The sequence below is a fragment of the Odocoileus virginianus genome, chromosome 5 (assembly GCF_023699985.2).
Source record: "Odocoileus virginianus isolate 20LAN1187 ecotype Illinois chromosome 5, Ovbor_1.2, whole genome shotgun sequence".
Classification (NCBI taxonomy): domain Eukaryota; kingdom Metazoa; phylum Chordata; class Mammalia; order Artiodactyla; family Cervidae; genus Odocoileus; species Odocoileus virginianus.
This window is the reverse complement of record NC_069678.1, coordinates 14,172,379-14,183,324: the sequence shown is the minus strand read 5'-3', so window position 1 is coordinate 14,183,324 and position 10,946 is coordinate 14,172,379.

Here is a 10,946-nt window from a genome sequence, read left to right as displayed (position 1 = left end):
AAACCATATTTCACAGTCACAGTTAGTAGTTCAATCTAAATCGTGTCATGGCAACTGCACTTTCTGTAATTTAGGGGTGTGTTTGCTTTGCCTGACAGATGGCTCTGTTTGCTTCGTTTATAGCTGGGACAATAATAGTTCCATTATTCTGGCCAATATTAGCCTTTGGGTCTCGGCCATTTCAGTGTCTTCTTACCAGCACAGCATCTGAACATATACTGATTAGATTTTCAAGGAAATTGATACCTCTGGACAGAGTGGCTATCTGCAATGCCATCTGCTCAGTCTTAAATCAAATATGACAAAACGGAAGCTGACTCACAGATATAGAGAACAGACTAGTGATTATGAGAGAGAACAGGATAAGGTAAGAACAAAATGGGGAAGAGGATTAAAGGCACAAACTACTAGGCGTGTTATTTTATAAGCTACAAGGATGAGATGTACAGCACAGCAAATATGGTCAGTATTTATAATAACCTTGGAGTGTAATCTATAAAAACATCAAATCATCATGCTGTACTTTTGAAACTCACATAATATTGTAATTCAACAAAACTTCAATGAAGAGGAAAATTTTTTTTAACTCTATTCTGGTTTCTCCTTCATTTTATGTCTTAGTTTCTCTCCTGTAGCATTGTGTCGTTTTTTTCCTTAAAATCTCAGGCAAATAATTTAGGTTTCTCCAGAACAAAGGGGTTGTGCACAGAATGCATAGCAGCTTGCTACTTCTGTACAGTCATTCCCTGCTTTTGTACATGATGAGCTTGAATATGCTCATTGACAGTCAGAATTTCAACTTACCCAGGGGCTTGCTGCAGTGTGCTGTTCTGTCTCTGACAGAAGTCTTCAGTGTTGTCAGAAATAGTCAAATATGCAGGTAAGAGCTTTGAGATACATGACTGAGGTCTCCCTTTGAAGATCTTATGCATCCAAAATGATGAAAGTTAAACCACTAGAAAATAATTTTGCATAGGTCAATTTATGTATTTAGAGTTCAAAATTAAAGTTTTAAAATAGGTGTGTCTTAACATAACAATAATCTCTTAACTGCATGATATGTTTTTACATGCCTAAATAACAAGGGAGAAAATCTATGGCAAAACTTTGGGAAATGCTTTCCAACCCAATTAAGGTTCTAAGTCCTAATAGGTTAATTGTGAGTCCTGAGACATAACTCTTCCAAGGTTTCATCAAGGCCTTCTTTCAGTCGTAGGGTGCAGGATGCTCATGGGTGACATATGATATAAAATGTACTTGAAGTTAAGTATTTGTTTTATGCACACACACACACACACTTAATTAAATGTAAACCAAATCCTCTGCTTGTGTCCTACAACTTTGACTCAATGGTAATTCTATCAAATCTGTGATAAGTCTATAAAAAATGATTCTCCTTTCCTTTTTAGATAATTCCATCAAATTAGGACAATGTGAAACTGTATCATCAAAGAAACATCTTGTGAAATTTTTGGGAATATTGTGAGTCTATCGGATTATTAGAGTGTAGCAATGTCTGCATTCTTAACTCTCAAGATATCCCTTCCTCAGTTTTATTTCATTTCAAAATATGTAATTAAATATGGTGGCATTAAAATGGAAAAAAAAATTTACTGAACACGGACTAAGGCCTCATGGTGGTAACAGGTGAGGGACATACAAGCCCGCCCAAAGGAATGTTATCTTCCAGCAGGGAGAATATGGACACAGAGCACACTTCAGTGGGGGGCCAACACGATTAAACACAAAAGCACTGAGTGGTCAAGGGAATAGTCTGGAAAACCTCAGGGATAAGTGATGCCTTGAGCTACACCTCAACCCAGGGCCAGGATTTCACTCAGCTGATTTAGGAGTGGGAGGAAAGGACACTCCAGGAGGAGGAAGCAGCTTGAACTAAAACGCAGAGAAGACTGTGAAGGAGGCTGCAGTCAAATCTGCTGCTGTGTGGGGTTCAGGGGAGAGGAGTGATGGTATCCCGTGTGTCAGATCCCTGCACCCGTGTTTTTCACATGTAACACTGCTGAAACTGGCACACATCTTTTGAATCAATATTACTTAGTGGCTCAAAAAATATTGATGTTTCTAAACATCCAACAAATTTAGATTTGAAACTATTACTATTAATCATAAGAAAACAAGAGAGGTTACCCTTAAAGAAAGTGGCCATGGGAAACAAAGTTGGTAAAGGATATCGTCTTTTTCTTTAAATATTTACTTGAATTTTTAAATATGTATGAGATCTTTGCCATCAAGGGTCTCTTCCACAGAGAACATAATAAATTGTTCTCTTTGTGTCCCTGTTGTCTTGAAAAGTAAACCAATAAATGTTGGATTGCTTTCAAATAGGCACTGTTTGATGAATATTTATTTTGCCACTGAGTGATATCTTATTTTATTTAATCCTTACAATAATTAATGACCCCTGTCCTGTTAAGATCCTCATGAGGCTCATGAGAAGTCAGAGGTTCAGGGTCACACAACAGGAAAGGCAGGAGCCCAGCTGTGAGCACTCAGGATGAGAACAAGGCAGGAAGCGCCCTACAAGTTCCAGGGTGCTGTGCACCCATCAGTCCAGGCTGTCTCCAAACTGACCTGAGAGGCGTGAATGAGCCTATCCACATTCTATAGAAAAACAGGGCAAATAAAACAAAAACTTCTCACAGAAGAAATGAAGTGAGGATTGACAGGGAGACAGAGATATAAATGGGAAAGCCAGACTCCCCACCCTCCTCTCTGTGGCAGCTCCACCTTAGAGGTCTCTTATCTGGATCAAGAGCTCAGATCTGAAACAAAGGATTCTCAAGGGTCCCCCATACCCAGTGGTAACCACTATACTCCCAAGCCTGCACTATCTCCCACATGAATCTAAAACCCACCCCAAAGGATTAACAAATCCCACCACTGTAATTATGAACATGAACCCTCCACATAGGTATCCCGCTATGACTTCTGACCTGGGCTCATATTGCCCGGGGACCTGACCCCTAATGCCTGAATCCAGGCTGTGTCTTTACATCTGAATTAAGGCTTCACCTTCAATCCACCACCCTCTCTGCACATCTAGTTCTAACCACACCTATAAGCCCCTGAAGGCAGTGTTAAAGGCTGAATATTTGTATCCCCACACAATTCATATGTTGAAGCCATAACCCACAATGAGGTGGTTTTAAGGAGTGGTCCTTTGGAAGGTGGTTACTTTATGATCAAGTCATGAGGGTACAACCCCCAGGATGAGATTAGCTCCCTCATTAGAAGAGCAGGAGAGAGCAGAGTTTTCCCTGTCCCTCATGTAAGGATACAGCAAGAAAACAGCAATCCTGGAAGAGGGTCCTCGCCAAAAAGGACATCAACCAGCAGCTTGATTTTGGACTTCACAGCCTCCAGGTCTATAAGAAAAGTAATGTCTGTAGTTTACGCCATTCAGTCTATGGGATTTTGAAATAGTCCTCTCAGAAGACCAAGCAGTAAGTCTTAAAGAGAAAAGGGAATGAGTTCACGACCCACCAGAACCAGTTGCAACCAACATTCAAACATTCCTCAAAGCATCTTCCTTCCCAATCATCTGGCTTCCCTGGTGGCTCAGAGGGTAAAGAATCTGCCTGCCATGAAGGAGCCCCAGTTTCTATCCCTGGGTCAGGAAAATACCCCAAAGAATTGAATGGCTACCCACTCCAGTATTCTTGCCTAGAGAAGTCCATGGACAGAGGAGCCTGGCAGGCTATAGTCCACAGGGTCACAAAAAGTCTGACACCACTGAGCGACTAACACTTTTGCTTTCACTTTCCCCAGCTCTCCCACAGCACCTGAGCATTGGTGCCACCTGGCAGCTGAAGATCAAACTGTCCTAGAGATTTCCTGAGTGTGTCTTTCAATATTAGGTCAGCATTCAACAGATGTATAATGTGTGTCAACTGTGTGCAACTGTTTGTCTTTGGGATACAGAAACTGGAGGAAAAGTCATTGTACTAGAGGAGTCCAAACTCCAGTGGGGGGGGACGGAAGCAGAAATCACTTCATTGCTAATTGTATGTGCTACAGTACAGAGGCTCTTAAGAAATATTTTCTTTCATCAGAGATAACAAAATAGAACATATGAAAACTGAAAAAAAAAAAAAAAAGCAAGAAGCCTTCTTGGAGAAAGCATGCAGGATGACCTTCAGAAGGCAAGTGGAAACACACACAGCCACGAAGAGGGGAAGGAGTTACAGAAATCACAAGTGATACAGCTTGGGAGGCCTATGGCCAGGATATCTGTTTTAGATGAGGACATGCAGGTACAAACTGGAGGAGACTGGTCCAACATGTGGAAATCAGGTTCCTGGGTCTGCATGTGAGTGAGTACTCTAGGGATGTGAGAAAAAGCCAAAGGAGAGGATTTAATTTAAAAACAGGGGGAGGAGTCAAGATGGCAGAATAGGAGGCAAGACAAGTAAGAACTACACGCAGGGTCTATAACCACAGCTCTGTGCATCCCAGTCTGAGTTGTGAATTGCCTGCTGTAGAGGTGGTCTAGGTGCTGAAAAGTAGAATTTGGAGTGTGGATGCAGGGAGGGGACAGCTGCTGGCTATGGAAAGATAGCCTGAAAGGATAGGAGTAAGCAACTCCACAACCAGAAAAAACTGTGTTTTGCCCATAGAAGTTAGGCAACATTGTTGGGGCAGGTCCACCATTACAACCCATTTCTCCACCTGCCAGATTCTCTGGCCTCCCAGGCACCTAGAGGGCATCCAACTGAGAATGCTGGCCTGCTCCTCAAGCCAAGGCCTACTCCAACAGTGTAGGCTCTGGTGTCCTGAGCACCATCCATCCAAAAGCCTCCTTGTGAATCTGCCCTGAGTGCCTCTGCCTGAGATGGAAATCTATCAATGCATGCAGGGACTGAGCACTAAAGTGTTGGGTTAAGAGAGAATCCTGGGAGAGGACTGCTGTTTGCTGCATAGACACAACAGAGGGGATGGGAGTGAGGGGCTCCATGGTTGGGAATGGTCCTGGAGGAATCCTGGTCTGCTTAGGAAATGAGGCACCATTGTTGAATGGTGAATGGAGGGGGCAACACTGCTCCCCACTCTCCAGCCCCAGCCTCCAAGGCACTGGGAGAGACTCCACCCAAAGTGAGCAACTGCAGTCTGTTTCAACTTTCTACCAGTCCCCGCCACAACTCACCTACACTGCACCCCAGTCATGGCCACCGTATGCTACCCAACTGCCTGCCCGTAAGTGAGCCTCATTCAGTCACGGCTTTGACTCCCTCCCACCAGAGCAGGAAAAAGATACCTGAGGGTGCATACATTAAAAGGTTTGGTCAAAACCAAAGCTGAGCCTTGGGGGAGGTGCAACCAAGAAAGAAGAAATCTTTCCATGCAGCTTCACAAGTCATGGAGTAAATCCCACAGGTCTGCTTGGCAAATCTTGCATATGTGGAATACCTGAACAGACAATGAGTGTTCCCACATTTCAGACCTTATACTTAAAAGAGCAGGGAACTTTGAGGGCAAGTACATGTGGGAGTTGGGCCAGATCAGAGTATAAGCTGGTCCCACAGTGCCCACAGCAGGTCCATAGATTTACCTAGAGATACTGGAGGGCCTTCTAGGGAAGCAAGAATTGGCTCTGTGTCACTGAGGAACTGACTGAGGAAACCCCAGGAAAATATTCTTATTAGTATTATTCTTTTCTTTATTTTGTTTTGTTCATTTGCTGGTGTTGTTTCTATTTTCTTATTTTTGTTATATATACATATAATTTTAATATATGTATTTCAAAATGTTTTATTTTTACCTTATATTTTTATTTGTTTTTTTGTTTGCTTTTAACTTTATTGTTGCTTTTTTGATTGTTTTTGTGAGCTTGTTTTCTTCCCTTTTTTCCCTTATCTTTTTATTTTCCTTTTTTTGTTTTGTTTTGTTCTGTTAGTTTGCATGCATGCTAAGCTGCTTCAGGTATGTCCAGCCCTGTGCAGTCCTGTAGACTGCAGCCTGCCAGGCTTCTCTGTCAAGGGGATTCTCTGGACAAGAACACTGGAGTGAGTTGCCGTGCCCTTCTCCCAGGGGAGCTTTCCAGCCCAGGGATCCATCCCGCATCTCTATGTCTACTTGCATTGGCAAGTGGGTTCTTTACCACTAGCGCCACCTCGAAAGCTCTTTTGTTAGTTTAGCACTTACAGACTGTTCTCATTTTTTAAATGCATTTATTTTTCAATAAAGGATAACTGCTTTATAATATTGTGTTGATTTCTGCCATACATCAACATGAATCAGTCATTGGTATATATATGTCTCCTCCTTGAACCTCCTTCCTACCTCTCACCCCATCCCATCCCTCTAGGTTCACAGAACCCCAGGGTGAGTTCCCTGAGTCATACAGAAAATTCCCACTGGTAACATGTTTTACATATGGTAGTGTATATGTTTCCATGCTCCTCTCTCCATTTGTCCCACCCTCTTCTTCTCCCCACCCCACCCCCGGGTTCATAAGTCTGTTCTCTATGTCTGTGTCTCGATTGCTGCCCTCCAAATAGGTTCATCAGTACCATCTTTCTAGATTCCATACATATGTGTTAATATATGATATTTGTTTTTCTCTTTCTGACTTACTTCACTCTATATAGTAGGCTCTAGATTCATCCACCTCATTGGCACTGACTCAAATGTATTTATTTATATGGTTGAGTAACATTCCATTGTGTATATATACTACTGCTTCTTTATCCATTCATCTGTCAATGGACAGGTTGCTTCCATGGCCTAGCTATTATAAATAGTGCTGCAATGAATACTGGGGTACATGTGTCTTTCTTGATTATGGTTTTCTCAGGGCATATAACCAGTAGTGGGATTGTTGGGTGATATGGTAGTTTTATTCCAGTTTTTAAAGGAATCTCCATACTGTCTTCCATAGTGGCTGTATCAATTTACATTCCCACCAACAGTGCAAGAGGGTTTCCTTTTCTTTGCATCCTCTACAGCTTTCATTGTAGGTTTTTTGATGATAACCATTCTCACTGGTGTGAAGTGGTGTTTTATTGTAGTTTTGATTTGTATTTCTCTAATAATAAGTGAAAATTCACAGAGTCAGACACAACTGAGCGACTGAACTGATTGAAGAGCAATGTTGAGCATCTTTTCATGTGTTTATTAGCCATCTATACGTCTTCTTTGGAGATATGTCTGTTTAGGTCTTTTGCCCACTTTTTGTCTGGATTTTTCTTTTTTCTGGTATTGAATTGCATGAGATGCTTGCATATTTTGGAAATTAATCCTTTGCCTCTTGTTTCATTTGCTATTATATTCTCCCATTCTAAGGGTTTTCTTTTCACCTTGTTATAGTTTCCTTTGCTGTGCAAAAACTTTTGTTTCATCATAATCTACTTGTTTATTTTTGTTTTTATTTCCATTACTCTAGGAGATGGGTCGTAGAGGATCTTGCTGTGATTTATGTCATAGAGTGTTCTGCCTATGTTTTCCCTTAAGAGTTTATAGTTTCTGATCTTACATTTAGATCTTTAGTCAATTTTGAGTTTACCTTTGTGTGTGGTGTTAGGAAGTGTTCTAATTTTACTCTTTACACATAGATGTCCAGTTTTCCCAGTACCACTTGTTGAAGAGAGTGTCTTTTCCACATTGTATATCCTTGCCTCCCTTTTCAAAGACAAGGTCCCCATAGGTGCATGGGTCTATCTCTGATCTTTCTATCTTGTTCCATTGGTCTTTATCTCTGCTTTTGTGCCAGTACCATACTGTCTTGATGATTAGAGCTTTGTAGTATAATCTGAAGTCAAGAAGGTTGATTCCTCCAGCTCCAATCTTATATCCCAAGATTGCTTTTGCTAGTCAAACTCTTTTGTTTTTCCATACAAATTGTGGATTTTTTATTCTAGTTCTGTGGAAAATGTCATTGGTAATTTGATAGGGATTGCATTGAATCTGTAGATTGCATTTGGTAGTATAGTCATTTTCACAATATTGACTCTTGCAATCCAGGAGCATGGAACATGTCTTCATCTGTTTATGTCATCTTTGATTTCTTTCATCAGTGTCTTACAGTTTTCTGTATACAGCTCTTTTGTCTGCTTAGGTAGGTTTATTCCTAGATATTTTATTCTTTTTGTTACAGTGGTAAATGGGGTTGATTCCTTAATTTCTTTTTCATTGTTAGTGTTCAGGGATGCAAGTGATTTCTGTGCATTAATTTTGTATCCTGTGACTTTACTAAATTCACTAATTAGCTTTAGTAATTTTCTGATAGTATCTTTAGGGTTTTCTATGTATAGTATCATGTCATTTGCAGACAGTGAGAGTTCTACTTCTTTTCCAATCTGGATTCCTTTTATTTGTTTTTCTTTTCTGATTGGCATAGCTAGGACTTCCAAAACTATGCTGAATAACAGTGGCAAGAGTGGGCATCCTTGTTCTTAATCTTAGAGGGGATGCTTTCAGTTTTTCACCATTGAGACTATTGTTTGTTGTGGGTTTATCATATATGGCCTTTATTATGTTAAGGTAGGTTCCTTCCATGACCATTTCTTGAAGATGCATTATCATAAATGGGAGCTGACTTTTATCAAAAGTTGTTTCTGCCTCTATTGTGATTACATATAGCTTTTATCTTTCAATTTGTTAATATGGTGTATCACACTGATTGATTTGCATATACTGAAGACTCCTTGCATCCCTGGGATGAACCCAACTTGATCATGGTGTATGATATTTTTAATATGCTGTTGAATTCTGTTTGCTAGAATTTCATTGAGGATTTTGCAACTATGTTCATTGGTGATATTGGCCTATAATTTTATTTTTTCTGATGTCTTTGTGTGGTTTTGGTATCAGGATGATTGTTGCCTCATAAAATGAGTTTGGAATTCTTCCTTTCTCTGCAATTTTTTGAGAGTTTCAGAAGGACAGGCATTATGCCTTGTCTAAATATCTGGCAAAATTCATCTGTGAAGCCATCTGGCCCTGGGCTTTTGTTTTTGGGGAGATTTTTGATCACTGTTTCTATTCCAGTGCTTGTAATTAACTTGTTCATAATTTCTATTTCTTCCTGTTTCAATCTTGGGAGGTTGAACTTTTCTAAGAACCTGTCCATTTCTTCCAGGTTGTCCATTTTATTGCCATATATTTGCTCATAATAGTCTCTTTGTATTTATGCATTGTCTTTTATAATCTCTCCTTTTCCATTCCTAGTTTTTTTTATTTGATTTTTCTCTCTTTTTTTCTTGGTGAGTCTGGCTAGTGATTTGTCAATTTTGCTTATCTTCTCAAAGAACTAGCTTTTAGTTTCATTAATCTTTACTATCATTTCCTTCATTTCTTTTTCATTTATATCTGTTCTGATCCTTGTGATTTCTTTTCTTCTACTAATTTGGCGGGGTTGTTCTTCTTCCAGTTGTTTTATATGTAAAGTTAAGTTGTCTTTTCTACTTTTCTCTTGTTTCTTGAGGTAGGATTTTATTGTTATAAACATCCCTCTTAAAACTGCTTTTGCTGCATCCCATAGATTTTGGGACATTGTGTTTTCATTGACATTTGTTTCTAGAAATTTTTTTATTTCCCTTTTATTTTTTCAGTAACCTGTCCATTATTTAGAAACAAATGATTTAATTTCCATGTGCTTGTGCTTTTTACATTTTTTTTTTCCTGTAATTGATATCTAGTCTCATGGCATTGTGGTCAGAAAAGATGCTTGATATGATTTCAGTTTTCTTAAATTTACTGAGGCTTGATTTGTTGTCCAAGTGTGGTCTATCGTGGAGAATGTTCCATGTGCACATGAAAAGAAAGTGTATTCTTCTGCATTTGGATGGAATGTCCTGAAGATAACAATTATGTCAGTCAGTCAGTCAGTCAGTTCAATCACTCAGTCGTGTCTGACTCTTTGCAATCCCATGAACCACAGCACGCCAGGCCTCCCTGTCCATCACCAACTCCCTGAGTTTACCCAAACTCATGTCCACTGAGTCAGTGATGCCATCCAACCATCTCATCCTCTGTCATCCCCTTCTCTTCCTGCCCTCAATCTTTCCCAGCATCAGGGTCTTTTCCAATGAGTCAGCTCTTCACATCAGGGGGCCAAAGTATTGGAGTTTCAGCTTCAACATCAGTCCTTCCACTGAACACCCAGGATTGAGCTCCTTTAGGATGCACCTGGTTGGATCTCCTTGCTGTCCAAGGGGCTCTCAAGAGTCTTTTCCAACACCACAGTTCAAAAGCATCAATCCTTCGGAGCTCAGCTTTCTTTATTGTCCAACTCTCACATCCATACGTGACCACTGAAAAAACCATAGCCTTGACTAGACGAACCTTTGTTGACAAAGTAATGTCTCTGCTTTTTAATATGCTATCTAGTTTGGTCATAGCTTTCCTTCCAAGGAGTAAGCGTCTTTTAATTTCATGGCTGCAATCACCATCTGCAGTGATTTTGGAGTCCCCCAAAATAAAGTCAGCCACTGTTTCCACTATTTCTCCATCTATTTGCCATGAAGTGACAGGACTGGATGCCATGTTCTTAGTTTTCTGAATGTTGAACTTTAAGTCAACTTTTTCACTCTACTCTTTCACATTCATGAAGAGGCTCTTTAGTTCTTCTTCACTTTCTGCCATAAGGGTGGTGTCATCTGCATATCTGAGGTTATTGATATTTCTCCCTGCTATCTTGATTCCAGCTTGTGCTTCCTCCAGCCCAGCGTTTCTCATGATGTACTCTGCATATAAGTTAAATAAGCAGGGTGACAATATACAGCCTTGACGTACTCCTTTTCCTATTTGGAACCAGTCTGTTGTTCCATGTCCGGTTCTAACTGTTGCTTCCTGACCTGCATACAGGTTTCTCAAGAGGCAGGTCTTCTGGTCTAATGTGTCACTTAAGGCTTGTGTTTCCTTATTAATTTTCTGTTTTGATTATCTGTCCATTGGTGTAAGTGGGGAGTGAAAGTTCTTTACTAATA